The sequence below is a fragment of the Lissotriton vulgaris genome, chromosome 1_1, assembly GCF_964263255.1.
Source record: "Lissotriton vulgaris chromosome 1_1, aLisVul1.2, whole genome shotgun sequence".
Classification (NCBI taxonomy): Eukaryota; Metazoa; Chordata; class Amphibia; order Caudata; family Salamandridae; genus Lissotriton; species Lissotriton vulgaris.
In genome coordinates this window covers 437,150,698-437,168,575 of record NC_141685.1, presented here as the reverse complement: position 1 = coordinate 437,168,575, position 17,878 = coordinate 437,150,698, and the positions used below count along the sequence as shown (strand labels likewise).

Genomic DNA, 17,878 nt, shown 5'->3' with positions numbered 1-17,878 from the left:
TGACTTAGCTGTTCCCAAACAGATGACACCATTATATCTCAGCTAACCAGTGCCAAACCATAACCACCTCCATGATGAAAGAATCAGTCAGCTGCATATGCAACTACATATCTTCCTTCATGCAACACCAGAGATGTTCTCTCATAGGTCACATTATGAACCCACATTTTGTCAATCACATAAAACATTCACCATTGTGTGTTAACTCGCAGTCAAGAAGAACTTTAGGACCTCATCAGGGGTATGAGGCACCATACAAATGATACTGCAATCATCTTAATCAATAGAAACCTAATCATTATAGACTCATATACACACACTCACCGACAGTTAGGCACACATAAAAATGAAGGCATTGAAGAACGATGACACACTATATGCACAGACACACAAGGACATAGGCACACACAAGCAAAAGATGTAATTTTTACTTCTTTAAGTGAAATCACAGTACTTTGTAAATATTTTTTGTAACAATCATTAGGCATTTGAACTCACATTCAAAAATAGCTCAGAATCAATCAAAAGGACAGTACATCCCACTACTGAAGAGCTCTCGAAATCTAGATTACAATCAGTTGAGGAAAACTCAGGGCCAAATGGTCTCCCTGTCAAATTCTTTACTTGCTACACAGGTCTACTGGGCCCAGACTTGTGGGCAATTTTTAACACCTTGAGTGCGGAGGGAGATTTGCCTTAGAAGCTGGAGGATGCTCTCATCAAAGATGTCCCTAAGTCAGGTAAAACACTGGACCAGTGTGGGGCACACAGGCCAATGCCTTTAATCAGAGTGGAATCAAAAATACAGGCAACATTATTAGCCAGCAGGCTCATCACAGTGATTCACTAGTTAGTTCATATGGTTCAAAGAGGTTTCATGCGAAATAGAGTTACTTGCCACAATATTTGGCGAGTTTTTACTGCAGCGTTCTGGTCTATAAACATGAGTCTTGGCAATTCTAGTGGTCAGCTTTGAGGTGGCTGTTGACAACTTTAAGTTAGAATACCTGCTAATAGTCTAAAACTGGAAGACTGTGGGTCAAGGGTTAATCTCACTGGTGAAATTAATATACCATGCAGTCAGGGTGCAACCAACATTGTTTGGGATTAGCCACAGCACCGGGCAAGGTTGCCCCCTTTCCTCACTGTTTTTCATACTAGCTGAAGAGCCATCGGTAGAGAGTATCAGAGCAGCATCCAAAATTTAGGTCTCAGAAGGAGCCCGGGATGAAAGAAGCATGTATCACTATATGCCGATGAACTCTCTGCATATACTAGTGGCCCTGCTAATTCGGCCCCTAACCAGGAGAGTATACTAAGGAACTTTGGGGAGCCACAGGTCTTAGAGTAAACTGGGCTAAAGTCAAAGTCTTTTACATATAGAAGCCAGTGGAGGCATCAAGATGGGTTGAGAATTCGAGCCTGCTTATATTGGGGATGGGCTTCCATTACCAAGGTATCTGGGCAGCGAAAGCTGAAGCTCAGACAATGGACAGAAAATATTGCTCCATTGCTCAACAAACTGAAAAGGGATTTGCAACAGTGGACTAGGTCTTGGCTTTGTTTTAATTACTCCTGAGTACTTGGAGTAATTTGGTAAATCCATGTTACTCTTTTGACACAGAACTACCGATTGTAACGCCATTGCGCTACATCATGGAGCCGATTCTCCCATTCAGGGAAAATCAGACCACTCGACCCCCAAGATGCACTTAAACAATGGGTGAGAGTGAACGCTAGAGTTTGTGTTTTGGCGAATGCGATCAAAACTTGAAGCGAAGGGTGGGCGTGAGTCAGGTAATGAAGTCCAGAGAATTGATATATGGTTTCAAAAGTCTTTATTTCAAATCAATTCGTTCATGCGATATTGGAACATTACACTCAACCAGCGCGTTTCGTTTTCACATGGAGAACTTCATCGGGGCTTAAATGAAGGCGAGTATCGTAATAATAATATAAAATCGATACACGGCGATACGCTGAAGAAAAGTGTATTGGGCGCAAATAGATTCACACGACCAGGTCCGGCCTATGATCAAGTTTCTTAGGTAAATGACGATAGTGCGTAGAATATACAATGCACTATCGTCATTTACCTAAGAAACTTGAGTTTGGATCTGGAACACATAGGCATCACTTGACGGCTGGTGCCTGGGCTTGTTGTGCAGGACTTCAATTGTATATGAAAATACCGTGAGGTGCAGAAATAACAGTCAGTCGGTCAAGTCTGTTTTGTTGAATGCGATCAAAACGTTCAGCTGTCATTTCGAGAACTAAAGCAGCAATACTTTAACACGGGCAGTCGCCGGTCAGCAAGTTGAGTAGATCTTTTACTTGAGCGGTCCGAAAATCTACTTTTTTTAAATAATGGTAAAGAAGTGCTTGTAAACATGACAAGCCATCGTGCCATTGATGAGGACAGCAGACTGTTGCTGGTTCCAGCCATCCCACTCGAAACTGAGCGGGCTTTATCAGGAGACCAGGAGACCTTTTCTCTGGACGCTCAATATTACTTGGGAAGCACGGGTTACTCAGCCCCCTTTAATTTCTTCAAAAGGCCAACAGTGCCGTTTAAGTTTATGGTTCCTCAAAAACTTCTTCAGCGGCCTTCGCGCCGGATTCTCTATTGACTACAGGTAGTGCCATTTACCTAACATTGGCGTTTACCAATTTTTCCAGGCAAATGTTATAATTTAGTCCTGATGATGATCCAGTTCATTTATGAGCATGGGATCGAAATGTCGACACTTGTAAATAGCACCACAGTTTTCCATTGTGTCTAATTGATGTGGTTCCTATTTTTGGTTAAACTCGCTACAGAGTACGATACATACGAGTTACCTCAGCTCAAAGTCTTTGCCTGTAATTTTGTTACCTTTTTATGTTTGAACGTTTTGTATTGTTTTTCGACACTTCCTTCCCAATATAGGGTACAGGCTTGTGCCCTATCATAGAAACTTGTGTTTCAGAAATTGCTGATTATATTCCTAATTATAGTTGAATAAAACTCCACGTCCGGCTGGTCAGTGGATTCATATAGTAACCCATTGTGGCCTATATTGTATTTCTGTTTGTCATTCTTCAGTCTGCTAAGGACCATTGTTCCTCTTAATAGAAATATTACCCGTGGTCCCTAGCCAATTATCGGGTCCCCTTGTTTGTTCTAAATTCATCCATTCATCCATTCAAAGTTTTTAAAAATTATCACTTACCCACCCAAGCCTCCCACACTGCAAGCGGCCCCTCCGCTGCCCAGAAACCGGCGTGTCTAACGCGAGACAGAGCCTCGGCCGACCGACAGGCCACGCCCCATCGGAGGCCACGCCCACCGCCGATCCACCCACCAACTCATAAGTATGTGCCTCCCAAGGAAGCGCAGCGGACGAGCGCAGCGGGCGCGCCGATTGCGCGCCGAAGGCGCGCTTAAGGCAAGCTCGTCTGCGCTCGTCCGCGACCGTCCGGGACTAGGGACTAGGGACTCTGCATGCTATCATGCTTATACATCTGCTGAACTACTAGCGCTTCGTCCTACAACCACGACGTATCCATCTGTCCCCCACAACGCGGCGAGACGCATATCTTACTTGAACATAGGCAATCCCACCACCCTAACAAACGCCCTTGCTCCTGAGTACTCTATGCTTACGACCACACCCAGCTCTGCTCACATGTTCAGGTGTATTTATCTAAACACCCGCTCCATGATCAAACACCAGTCAGACATTTTTCTGCTACTTATGGACAAACAACCTGACATGTTGCTATTGACAGAGACTTGGCTCACTCCTGACTCATTACCGGACATTTTAGCTGCCCTACCTGCAGATTACTATATACTATCAGCATTACGCCCTGGTGGAAAAACTGGGGGAGGAACAGCTATAATTGTTAATAAGAAATTCCAACTCAGACAGCTCCCATCTCTGTCTCTACCTAATACTGAAAATATAGTCGCCAAAATAGATACTTCCAACGGCTCACTGGTACTGGTCTTATTATATCGCCCACCCCAAACCATGGCCACATTCCCTTCCACTTTAGCTCAATTACTGGCACCGTTAGTAACAAATCACCCTAAATTACTTCTGGTCAGGGATTTAAACTTCTGGTTCGACAACATATTATTGGATCCCCAAGCTGCAGAGATGACTGAACTTTTCTGTGATCTCAACCTGACACAACACATTCACGCTGAGACTCACCAGAAGGGCCACAGTCTTGACCAAATCTGGTCTCTGAACTTGCCATTATCCTCAATAGACATAAAACCCTGCTGTTGGTCTGATCACCACAGTATAAGCTTCTCCTTCCAGTTAGACAAGACTACCCATTTCAAGTTACAAACCAGCAAAACCATCAGGAAATGGACTTCTATGGACTTGCCAGCCTTTCTCAACTTTTTAGGCGACTCCCTTCCCCCTGACAGCACTAATGTGGAGGAGGCCGATGGTCGGCTCAATGAATGGCTTACCGCAGCGACTAACATCTATGCTCCTCCTACTCGTCTTTGCAGCTCTAGGAGCCCGGATGCACATAAATGGTTTACACCTGAGCTAAAAAAACTGAAATTGGAAGTGAGGCAAAAGGAAAGAACATGGCGCTCTCAGTACTGCCCTTTAGCCAGGGCCACATACTGTTTAGCCAGGAAGACTTACCAAAAAACTCTACAAAACCATAAAACTACCTATTATTCATCTAAAATCTTAAACGCCACCAATAAATCAAAAGAAATTTTCAGGATAGTAAACGATCTTTGCAACAACGATAGAACTTCCCCTCCGGTAGTCCCCACACAAGCGTTATGCAATTCCCTGAATGACTTCTTCCGCGATAAGATCTTACTAATTAAACAGAACATTTCCACACTTCCAGTTTGCGCCCCAGTGGACGACACCTATTTTAACCCCTCAACTTTACATTCTTTCCCCCTTATTGACCTGGAAACTTTTCTGGGACTACTGTCTAGAGTCAAATCAGGCTCCCCTATGGATGTCTGCCCCACCCAAATCATGAAAGAAATTGGTCGAGCCATGCCCAATAGCATGATGCCCCTGCTCAACGACTCTCTTATTTCAGGGATAGTGCCTAGCAGTTTCAAGCAGGCCTTACTAATTCCCCTCACCTAGAAACCTGGTATTGACCCGCTGGACCTCACGAACTACCGGCCTATATCATTGCTGCCCTTCCTATCCAAAATGCTGGAGGCGCATGTCACCAACTGCCTCTCTAATTTTGTGGAGGAATCAGACTATCTCCAACCCAACCAAGCAGGATTTAGGCCGGGTCACTCGACTGAGGCAGTAATATTGGCCGTTCAGAACACCTTGAGGTCCAACGCTGATAAAAACCTTCATCAAGCCCTGGTCCTTCTCGACTTGTCCGCCGCATTCGACACGGTTGACTACTCTATTCTGGTCAATCGTGTCGAACAGGCGGGCCTTAGAGACTCTGCCCTAGCCTGGTTGAAATCGTTCATATCTGAACGTACTCAGTCTGTCCGCTTAGGCTCCTTTTCCGCTGCCAAAATCAAGTCTTTCTGCGGGGTGCCCCAAGGCTCTTCGTTATCTCCCCTATTGTTTAACCTGTACATGCGGCCCCTTCTTTTCGCCCTGAGAAAGCACAAAGTCACTGCATACAATTATGCAGATGACTTGCAGCTAGTCTTCGTTCTTAACTCCCCAAATGCCGTGGAGGACTTCCAAGCCACTATGACCTTAATCCAGAGTTGGATGTCCTCAAATCACCTTAAGCTAAACCCAGGGAAAACTGAGTTGATCCTGCCCGGCAAGAGCGAAATCAGTTGGAGCCCTAACTTCTGGCCTGCTGATATGGGTCTTCCCCCTAAGAAATCTTCGACGGTAAAAAGCCTGGGGATAACCATCAATGACGACCTCTCGCTGAAATCCCAAATTGGAACCGTGGTTTCCTCCGGATTCTACCAATTGAGGAAAATTAGGAAAATCGCTCACTTCCTCACTCCTTCCGCCTTAATTCAGGTGGTCATGGCCCTAGTCCTCTCCCACATCGACTTCTCAAACAGTCTATACCTTGGCCTTCCTGTAGGACAACTTAGAAGACTGCAGTACTTGCAGAATCAGGCCGCCAGGCTGATCTGCAATGTACCCAAATGGGAATCGATCAAATCAGGCTTAGAGACCCTGCACTGGCTACCCGTGGCTCAAAGAGCAGAATTCAAAGCAGGGTGCATCATCTTTAAGGCTTTGCAAGGCAAGGGACCTCTATTCATCAGGCAGCTGATCGGAAGATATGTTCCCTCACGTAACCTGAGATCAGCCCACAAGGACCTACTTGAAGTACCTCGCTTCAAGAAAAAACGACAAGGTGGCAGCAGCTTCCACTTCTTGGCAGCTACCCTATGGAACTCTCTGCCACTAGCCCTCCGACAGAGTAAGGACCTCCTGGCCTTCAGAAAGGCCTTTAAGACCCACCTCTTCACACAGGCTTACTTGAAATAAAAATGTCTGCATACTCCCCCCTTGTTATGTTTTTTATCTTCTTTCAGCGCCAAGAAGCCTCCGGGCGTATGCGCGCTTTACAAATTTTTAATAACATAACATAACAATAACATCCATTTTAAGGCAGCTTGATGTACCTGCCACAGCCTCTTCTGGGCAGAAAAAAGCTGAGACTCTGCATCAACGGTACAACAACCACCAAAACCTATGGCATGTCTCTCAGCACGGCACTGACTGCAGTCACGAAGAACAGTGAATCTGAAATGGAATTGTCTCAGCCACAAACCCCATCATTGCAGGAAAGTGGACAACAGCAACAGAACTGCTATACATAGGAACCGAACAGCAGTTTGAATTTCTTGCTGAGTAAGATATTGCTGAAAATACTGCTCTTCATCCATCAGCTTCATGATCTCCAGCAAGGAGAAGAAAGAGTATTCCCCCATCTTCCCAAGCACCCCTTCTGATCATCTGGACATGGAATGGGCCCCAGCTGAGTCTGTGAGACAAGGGAAAATGAGGCTTTCAGAAAGTCTTGCAAGTGAAGAAGGTGGTAAAGATGTTGACAAGCCAGTGTATGGAGAGTGGCATAGAGGGTACAGATCACCTCTATTCGACCTGCTCAGATGAATATGGTTCCAGCAACACTGCTCATTCCCATGTTTCCAAAACCGCTGAAACGTGCAGCTACCACCACCACCCCTACCACAACAGCAGAACACCCTACAAAAAGGTGAATACCAGCAACACAACCACCTAGCTTTACCTTCAGTCCTTCAGGCTTTGGCACAATAAGAAAACTATCTTCCCAAGTTTGGGAGTTCTGTACGCCTAGCCAGCATGAGGATCAAAATTACAATATGCTTCATTTGCCTCAAGAAAGTCTGTCATGGAAAGTTAGGTGGACACTACGGTACCGGAGGCCAACTGTCCCATTTGAAAAAACAGCACACAATCATGGGGGAAGAACACCCTTAAAAGCATAGCCGGTGGTGGTGAGCAAGAACCAGTAGCTGAAGTGATAGAAGAAGGTCACGAGGAGGATACCAGCAGCGTCAAATAGAGCAGCCTGTAAGCCTCCCCATAGTATACTATCCTCACCCACAGCATCCTCTGCATGGCGCAAGGACCCGCGGGATACAGCAACTCTAACCCCAAAGCCACTACCTGCTGCTGGTACCTGTAGGTCTCTTGTGGCAGTAGTATTACAAGAAAAACAATCTACTATTAAGGCCCTTTTTATCAAGAAATCACCATAGCACCAGAACCATGAAAAAGTTTATTTCTAAAATGGGAAGCTGGCTAAAATGTTTGCACTTGACCTCCTCCCATTTTCTTTTGTGGAAGGAGTGGGCCTCCTGGAATTTGTGGAGGGTTTCTACCCAAAACGAAGGATCCCAACTGGAGGTGTTGAGACAGAGTGGCTGGGCCAATGCTGCATCATTAAGTGATGCAATTGGTTGGCAACACAATGAAGCAGAGGGCTGTTCAGTTCATCAACCTCACGAAGGACATATAGACCAAATGTCGAGCAACAGATTATATGTGCATCTCTGCACACTGGGTCTCTTTCCAGGGAGTTAGGCAAAGGCTAGCTTCTGCTCTCAGTGCAAATGATGCGTTTCAGGGAATTCAGCTGCATGCAGCAGTTGCGCTATTCAACATGGAGAAATCACATACAGCTACCAACATCTTGGCTGATTTTAACACCAAGGTCAGCAAATGGCTTCAACCCTGAGGTCTCATATTTAGATTTGTTGCCACTGACAAAGGCAGTTATATAGTGAAAGACAGGGCTGATGGTGGATATCTTAGAGTCTTGTGTTAGGCGCATTGCATCAATCTAATTGTGCTGGACTTTTTAAAAAAAGAAGAGATAGTTAGCAACATACTAGTCACCTCCTAAAAAATATGCACTAATTTCAGTCATTCATTCAAAGCCCGGAAACAGGTGAGAATCTTTCAGCGTGCTAATAAACTTCCCGTAAAAGCCCTCCTACAGGAGGTGCCAACACATTGGAACTCACCCTACTACATGCACGAACGCTTGTTTGAGCAGTACAAATCTGTCAACAATTATGTAATTTAAAGGAGAGGGGATGCAATTCCCAAATCCATGGCAATGGAGGTGGACAAAAGGGGGCTACTGAGGAGCCAGATACAAATGCCACTTCCTTTTAAAATTATGATAAGAGAAGTCGGCAAGGAATAAAATACCATGAGCTAAGTAATCCTATTGTTAAATCTGCTGCAGGAACAGTTGAAAAAGGTGCACCAGTGGCAATGAAGAACCAGCTTCATTGATGGATAGCTTAATCCTTCACTTGAACACAAATCAAAGGCTGCAAAAACTGATTGCATCCTCCAAAGCAGGGATCTGCATCCTTTTGTGCAAGAAGAACTACTGATGTTCAACAAAAATCATCACAAGCTACTAATATTATTAGTGTTGTAATAGTAACCACATAAGACAAGATTATATTAACCGTGGGCGGCCAGCTACGCTCCGTCTGCGGAGTGTGCGTAGTTCCGCCTACTCCGCATTTTGCGGAGCTGGCGGAGCCAGGCGGCACTACGCACGCTCCGCAGATGGAGCGTAGCTGGCCGCCACCCGCCTCCCTCCCGCCCTCCCTAAATACTTTAAAATAAAAGAACGCAATAATTTTAAAAGCACTTACCTTGCCGCCGCTGGCCGCCGCGTTCCCCGGGGCTCGTTCTCTTCCGCCTTCCGTATTTTGCAGTAATGCGCATGCGCGGACGGCCGCGCATGCGCATTTTCACGAGAAAATGCGCATGCGCGGCCGCCCGCGCATGCGCATTACTGCAAAATACGGAAGACGGAAGGGAACGAGCCCCGGGGAACGCGGCGGCCAGCGGCGGCAAGGTAAGTGCTTTTAAAATTATTGCGTTCTTTTATTTTAAAGTATTTAGGGAGGGCGGGAGGGAGGCGGGTTGCGGGGCTGCCGGCCAGTGGTTTTGCGGAGTGGGGCTACGCGGAGTGCGGAGGTGGGCGTAGTTTCTCGCCCACTTCGCGTAGCTCCGCGAAGCCCCACTCCGCGAACTCCGCCCAGGCCTAGATTATATTAGCGGCTCCCATATGAAAGTCTACCAGCCAGCATCACCTTGGTGCAATGGGAAGAGTTGCCAGAAGAAATGTATAAAAGGCTGTCAATTTGGAATGCTTGTATGTCAGTAAACATGCCTGTGTAATGAATGGCAGTAACATCTGCAGTGCCCTTGGCACAAAAGTATGAATGTTAGTAATAAATATCCCCACATGATTTATCACTCAAAAATAAGCTTTAAATATATTTTCAAAATTCAGCTATTTTTCTCCTAACATCATCTTATGAGTTAGTTCTAAAAAGGAGCACAATTTTCGTCTTGGAATGCCGAGTTTTGTCATACATATATTAATTCAAACACACAAAAGGTTCCAGTTTAGTAGGCTCGGATCAACAAAGGAGAGCTACTTACAGGTAGCTGGAGAGCTACCACTAGCTCATGAGCTATTTGTTGGAGAAGCCTGCGCCAAAGACCACATCTGTGCCACAATGCAGGACCCATGGTACAAAAAAGTGCTGGCCAGTTTCATTCCTTTTACTGAAAGAAATGTCTTAGTTTAATAGACTTGGTTACCAGTAAAGCGACTGATCTAGATGGCAAATGACCGCAAATTCAAGGCCTGAGCAGACATTCTGAATTTCAGCCTTAAACCTCCACACTTGGTGGTGCTGTTGGCTTGCAGGTTCTGCAGCAGCAGATACGCTCCATTGCCAGCTTCACCAAAACCCAAAGTAACTTTAAGTTCACACCCAACTCCTGCAATGGGTTGGATTTATTCAGCAGAACTTATGTCAAGTGCAGAGGTGCAGACTCAGCAAACGGCTGCAGGAAAATGACAAGAAGATAGCCCAAGACTATCTGGAAGACCCAACAAAGGTGTACCTGAACCAAAATCCATTTATCTTTTATCTTGGCAAGAGAGCACAGTGGTTGGAGCTCAGTAGGCTTTCATTAAAGTATCTTGCATGTCTGGTAGCCAGTGTTTCTTCCGAATGCATTTTCAGTGCAGCTGGTGCAGTTATCACAGTCAGAAGGACTAGTCTCTCGCCTTAAAATGTGGAGAGACTGCTGATGGTTAAAATGAACAAACACTTCATTCCAGAGGGATTTTAGTGCTCCTATAACAATGGAGGATGGTGGAGCAATGGGTCTCACATCTCAAATTTGGTCAATATTTATCCTCTGAATGACCCGCCTGAGTTTGAGAAGATACTCTATTTACCAATTTACCAGTCTTATACATCAGAAGTTACACAAAGGAGGACTGCTGAAAAATAAGAATATATATATATCCATGCATTGCAGAACCCACTTTGGAAGCACCATACGGAGACCTTTGTGGCGCTTTAACAATTTTATTTACAGCATGCCAGCAGAGCGTTGTTCAAGGGGGCAGTCTCAAAATGGGCCAGACGCGTTTCAGGAGGTGAACTCCCTTCTTCAGTGGCTCTTGACAGGCAAGGGGAAGCATATGCAGCGCAGACCATTTTAACATCATACCTGCCCCCTACGGGCGTGGCCATACGGCATTCTGGTCGATGCAGTCCTCGCTAATGTCAGCCTCAGTGGGTGCAACTCCCCGAGTCAAAATGTCTCAAACAATTAAAATGCACACACACTTGAAGTCTCTGCCTCGCTTTGTTTGCTGAAAATGAAAGCTCAAGCATGTTCCCCTCTGCAAAGGAGCAGGCTTTTCTCCGTCCCGATACCGGCAGCAAATGTTTGTCACCCGGGCCCAGCTGGAAGCGGCAGGTTCCTTCCTTGACCTGGGTCAGGCGGTAACAAATCCATCCATTGCAGAACCGACTTTGGAAGAACCATATGGAGACCTTCGTGGTGCTTTAACAATTTTATTTACAGCATGCCAGCAGAGCGTTTTTCAGGGGGGCAGTCTCAAAATGGGCCAGACCTGTTTCAGGAGGTGAACTCACTTCTTCAGTGGCTCTTGACAGACAAGGGGTAACATAAGCAGCCCAGACCGTTTTAACATCATACCTGCCCCCTATGGGCGTGGCCACACGGCATTCTGGTCTATGTAGTCCGCGCTAATGTCAGCCTCAGTGGGTGCAACTCCCCGAGTCAAAATGTCTCAAACAATTAAAATGCACACACACTTGAAGTCTCTGCCTCGCTTTGCTTGCTGAAAATGAAAGCTCAAGCATGTTCCCCTCTGCAAAGGAGCAGGCTTTTCTCCGTCCCGATACGGGCAGCAAAAGTTTGTCACCCGGGACCAGCTGGAAGCGGCAGGTTCTTTCCTCGACCTGGGTCAGGCCGTAACAAATCCATCCATTGCAGAACCCACTTTGGAAGAACCATACGGAGACCTTTGTGGCGCTTTAACAATTTTATTTACAGCATGCCAGCAGAGCGTTGTTCAAGGGGGCAGTCTCAAAATGGGCCAGACGCGTTTCAGGAGGTGAACTCCCTTCTTCAGTGGCTCTTGACAGACAAGAGGAAGCATATGCAGCGCAGACCTTTTTAACATCATACCTGCCCCCTATGGGCGTGGCCAAACGGTATTCTGGTCGATGCAGTCCCCGCTAATGTCAGCCTCAGTGGGTGCAACTCCCCGAGTCAAAATGTCTCAAACAATTAAAATGCACACACACTTGAAGTCTCTGCCTCGCTTTGTTTGCTGAAAATGAAAGCTCAAGCATGTTCCCCTCTGCAAAGGAGCAGGCTTTTCTTCGTCCCGATACCGGCAGCAAAGGTTTGTCACCCAGGACCAGCTGGAAGCGGCAGGTTCTTTCCTCAACCTGGGTCAGGCCGTAACAAATCCATCCATTGCAGAACCCACTTTGGAAGAACCATACGGAGACCTTCGTGGCGCTTTAACAATTTTATTTACAGCATGCCAGCAGAGCGTTTTTCAAGGGGGCAGTCTCAAAATGGGCCAGACGCGTTTCAGGAGGTAAACTCCCTTCTTCAGTGGCTTTTGACAAACAAGGGGAAGCATAAGCAGCGCAGACCATTTTAATATCATAACTGCCCCCCTATGGGCGTGGCCACACGGCATTCTGGTTGATGCAGTCCGCGCTAATGTCAGCCTCAGTGGGTGCAACTCCCTGAGTCAAAATGTCTCAAACAATTAAAATGCACACACACTTGAAGTCTCTGTCTTGCTTTGTTTGCTGAAAATGAAAGCTCAAGCATGTTCCCCTCTGCAAAGGAGCAGGCTTTTCTCCGTCCCGATACCGGCAGCAAAAGTTTGTCACCCGGGACCAGCTGGAAGCGGCAAGTTCTTTTCTCGACCTGGGTCAGGACGTAACAAATCCATCCATTGCAGAACCCACTTTGGAAGAACCATACGGAGACCTTCGTGGGCGCTTTAACAATTTTATTCACAGCATGCCAGCAGAGCGTTGTTCAAGGGGGCAGTCTCAAAATGGGCCAGACGCGTTTCAGGAGGTGAACTCCCTTCTTCAGTGGCTCTTGACAGACAAGGGGAAGCATAAGCAGCGCAGACCGTTTTTAACATCATACCTGCCCCCTATGGGCGTGGCCACACGGCATTCTGGTCGATGCAGTCCGAGCTAATGTCAGCCTCAGTGGGTGCAACTCCCCGAGTCAAAATGTCTCAAACAATTAAAATGCACACACATTTGAAGTCTCTGCCTCGCTTTGTTTGCTGAAAATGAAAGCTCAAGCATGTTCCCCTCTGCAAAGGAGCAGGCTTTTCTCCGTCCTGATACCGGCAGCAAATGTTTGTCTCCCGGGACCAGCTAGAAGCGGCAGGTTCTTTCCTCGACCTGGGTCAGGCCGTAACAAATCCATCCATTGCAGAACCCACTTTGGAAGAACCATACGGAGACCTTTGTGGCGGTTTAACAATTTTATTTACAGCATGCCAGCTGAGCGTTGTTCAAGGGGGCAGACTCAAAATGGGCCAAACGTGTTTCAGGAGGTGAACTCCCTTCTTCAGTGGCTCTTGACAGACAAGGGGAAGCATAAGCAGCGCAGACCGTTTTAACATCATACCTGCCCAGGTCTGGTAAGCTACACTTGACAATTTTATTGTTTGAGGGGATTATTCCTTCATGTCACATGATGGGATATAGATACTTTCATTTCGCTTACTTAAGTCCATCATCTTTAAGTTCTTCTGAGAACAGTCAGTTTATTTACCAAAACTAAAAATATGAATCCCCAAATTCTTTATATTTTCTTATCAACACTACAGAACAATCTCTTTCAGCTGAACTAATCTTAAAGCACCATTGACAAAGAACAGAACAAGACCATTGCCTAGTTGTCACTGTCAATGTGAATCAAATGGACTCAAAGGGGCCTATACCTGTGGTGGGTTGGTTAGGGAAATCCAGAGTAGTGGCTCATATGGCTAACTCTTAAGTGATCAACATGAGATCTGCTTTGCTGCACACAGCAACATCTTTTTATTGTTAGACTAATCAGCAGGGTCCATGAAACTAGTTGTCTGTGATTGGTGATATGAGATTAGTTCTTTTCACTTCTTAGTTAATGACACACACCACTCCACCAGCCTACACCTTCGAGCCCCTCAGGCAGCATCATTACCTTTACTCTCCAAGACTGACATTTTATGCTTGCACTCCACAGACCATCTCAGCTGTAAGATTATTGATTAGTAGTGCTCTAGCTTTGTTGTTCAACCCTGCACACAAGAGGGACAATGCAAGAAGAATGCAAATGCACCATCAATTTGCATACAGTATTCAATTTAATTTAATGACTTTCTTCGGTCTAAATAACAATAGGCCATAAAAGTACATAGAAAAATTGCACATAGCTATAGGTACACATAAAAGTTTTAAAATGATCATACTTTAAAAAACAATTAAAAATAAATGCATCAGGGACTTTAGGGTTAATCGTCACATCGAATATTGAAATGAACAAAAATGTGCAGGTAGAAGTCAGATTTCAGAGGTCATTATAATGTTGTAAGCAGTAGGTGTAGTTAAAAAAGCATGAGGAGGGTATAGAGAGAGAACAAAAACCTCAAATTAGGTTCGCCATGCGCTCCTACTAACCCCCATAAGTAAACCCACTATGTTTACCATCGCTATCTACTGAGTGTCTAAGCACATAACATTATAACAGACTAGCCTGTCATTGAGTGTCTTGTCCTAAGTACTACTTTCAGAAAGGCACTGGCAATGAAAACAATTTTGGGTGAACACAGGGATTGTAAATGAAAGAGTGCATACAGTATACTTTTTCTTTTCATAAACTAACTACAATTTTTTGTAGAACTGTGGGGGTCCTCCCTATTTTACATGTTTCAAACCGTAGGTAAAAAATTCATTAGATAAACTGGGTGTCTGAGTGCTGAAGGACTGTTTGCTTCTGGTAACTGAACTGTCTTCTTCTCTCAACAAAAGATATAATGGGCTCATCTACTTGATGAATGTTGTGTTTGCCTAGCTGTCCCCTTTCCCTAATTCCTGCTACTCATCCCTTCATAAAACCCTTAACCCTACTCCACCAGGTAGTGTCGTGAGTTGAGTTGTGTCTTCATTTCCACAATCAACAGATCTGACATTTGATGGAACAAATGTGCTTAAAGTGACTTCAACTGTTACATGCGGCAGTTAGTAGTACTAAAGTTGACATTTGCCCTCACCGTTCTTCCTAACCAAGTATGAAAGGGACATCACAGTGCAGAGACTTAATTTACTGCACTGCAGTCCAAGAATAAGTAGTGTATACTCTTCCACAATCTGCACACAATGTATTTGTATTCTACTGAAGTATCCTTCTACTGAGTCTGCTTAACTTCTCCTGAGGCTTGAGAGCTCATTTTACTTACTTTACTGTTGTTAATTGGTGTTTTATTATGGTGGTCGCAATTCTAGATTTTCTACTCATTCTGTTTTATTTTAGCCTAGTTGGTGACTGTGATGCACTAATTCAACCCACCACGTTAACTTACAGTGTCCTGCAGCCCCTGTGATATCGTCTCTGTTAGCTTTGTTGGTCCACCTCTAGCATAAGGAAGGTTGTTTGCAAATCCCTGCATTAAGGTATGGACCAATCATTGGAGAGGTAGTAGACATCACTTTGTCTAGTCAGATAAGAAAAAAATCTCTTAGGAAGCAGGGATTAATGTTTGCGCTGTTTGTTGACCGATCCCATTAGTAGTCACTAGTTAAAGAGGGTAAGGCATAGGAAGTTAGGTAGTAAACATATATTACTGACACTGGGGGGGGGGGGGGGTTGAGTACTGCTCAGCCTCTGCAAGCAAGCGGTGGTAATGGTTGTGTATGGTCAGGCCACTCATACTGTGTTTGACAACACTGTCTTTGGAGGGGAGCTTTTGGACTGGTTGAGGTATGGTAAGTAGAATAGTTAACAACACATGGAAAGAGAGATCGGGTAGGTAAATTCTTAAAACTTGAAATGTGAAGGTGATCGACACAGTGGGACAAATGGATTGCGATGGGACATGTGCGGGAAAGAACAGTCTATGTTGTCACTCCATTGGTAGCATTTCCTCATTATCTGTGTTCAAGGCTACTCTAACTAGTAATGCAAAGACAGTTATTCATGATAAACAAAAAAACATTGATTTAATTGAACAAAAATGAAATGTAAGTTCCACCCTCTTTTTCTCAACTCCTTCAATCAAACCCAACATATCCCCATAGCACCCTACCCCAACAGGCCTTCCCACCCTCACCTCCCATAAAAAGTCCTACCCCTCTTACAACAAGCATTTACAATGCAATGGTCTCGGCTTTGTTCCAAGCAGTACAGCCAATCCAAAGTTTGACCCAGCAACCAGATCTATGCCAATGTAATTTTGGTTCTAGGCACAAAGCAAGCATTGGCGAAGGAGACCTGAATAATCAGGGCAAAGCAAATCAAATTTGTAAAACAACGTACGAGTTGATTCTTACCCCCAGATATCACATCAAAGGCCAACATGATATTTTAAATAGGGGCAATCTACTCAGACTTTTTAAGCACATCCCTTCTCTTAAGGAAATACAGTCAAACGACTTAGTCTGGGTTAAGTTCCAAAGCCTAACCAGCGACTCCCATGGTGAATCAACCTCAATTGGGTTGAGCCGACACGCCCAAGTGGGGCTCACAACAGATGAAACAGCAAAAATGGCTGCCTGGGGTATTGACATAGCATTTCCCATACCCGAGAAATACCCACATGTATTAGCAGTAACTTCACCAACAAAGGAGGTTTATTCGGTGCTAAGGGGGACGGCCGTCAATCAAACAGGGAAAAGCTCAGCCACGAATCCAGACTTTACAATGCTTTCAAGATAATAAGCTCAGCAGAGCAAAGGGCAGTGTTCCACACGGAACCAAAGCATAGCGCAAGGCAAAACACGCTGATTGGTCCGGGAGGCTTGAGCCCTCGACGGCACATCTAAGAGTAATAAGGCAGCCAGTTATTTGACCAAGAATAGAAGAGTGGGGAATCTCACTCTTCCGTCCATCCTATCGTGGAACGTCGCTGGGTTAAAAAGACTGCTTAGCTGTAAAGCAGCATGCATGCACCTTCGAGAAAATGACATACTTTGCCTAGAAGAGACATGGACCACTGAACCTCTAATTCTCTCAGGCTACTATGAGATTCACACTGCAGCAATAAAAAGCAACATCTTTGGGAGTGCAGCAGGTGGGCTCTCAATTTATTTCAATCACACCCGCAAAATAGAGGTAAAATCAATAGAAACCAACTCCCCCAACTTCCAAGCAATATTGATCAGTGGACTTAAAAGCAACAATAACTAAATTCAACTGTTGATAATCAATTGTTATATAAATCCTGCCATAAGGCAAAAAAAGCAAGCACTAAAATCATTAACCAAAAAAATGGATCACCTTACAAACAAATATACCTCTCATTTCCCAATCATCGTAGGGGACATGAACATCAGGGGCTTGGGAGATGGTACAAGGAAACCTCCAAACATAACAGAATTGGCGCCTCTACATCGGCTGCTTTTCGATTATAACATGGTTTCCACCCACGCCTCCAAGAAAGCTGTGAACCCCCTATGGCTTCCCTTGCCCACCTTCAGGGATAAGTCAACAATCGATTACATCTTCATCGTCGAAAAATTGCTAACATACTTTAAAGACTTTGAGGTGGGAAACAGGGAGGAAAGTGATCACAGGCCATTGAGGGTCACCCTTGATATAAATGGGAAAACCGCAAAACACCCCGGAACACTGGGTACATCAACCGAGGAAGAACATCACACAGTACTGAATAGAATAAAATGGTCCACAAAACTAAGCCCAGTACTCATGGAGTGGGGTCACTCACAAAGAGCAGTGCCAAACACTGGCACCTCCCCTGGAGCTCTGGAAGGAATTACTTGAGGAAC

At 45.1% G+C, this 17,878-nt stretch overlaps 1 protein-coding gene across 2 annotated transcripts in view; it reads left to right on the top strand.

Moving 5' to 3' along the window:
* Window positions 1-17,878, top strand: part of LOC147747316 (cytochrome P450 2J2-like) — a 417,724-nt gene that overhangs the window by 147,930 nt on the left and 251,916 nt on the right. The window lies entirely within an intron of this gene.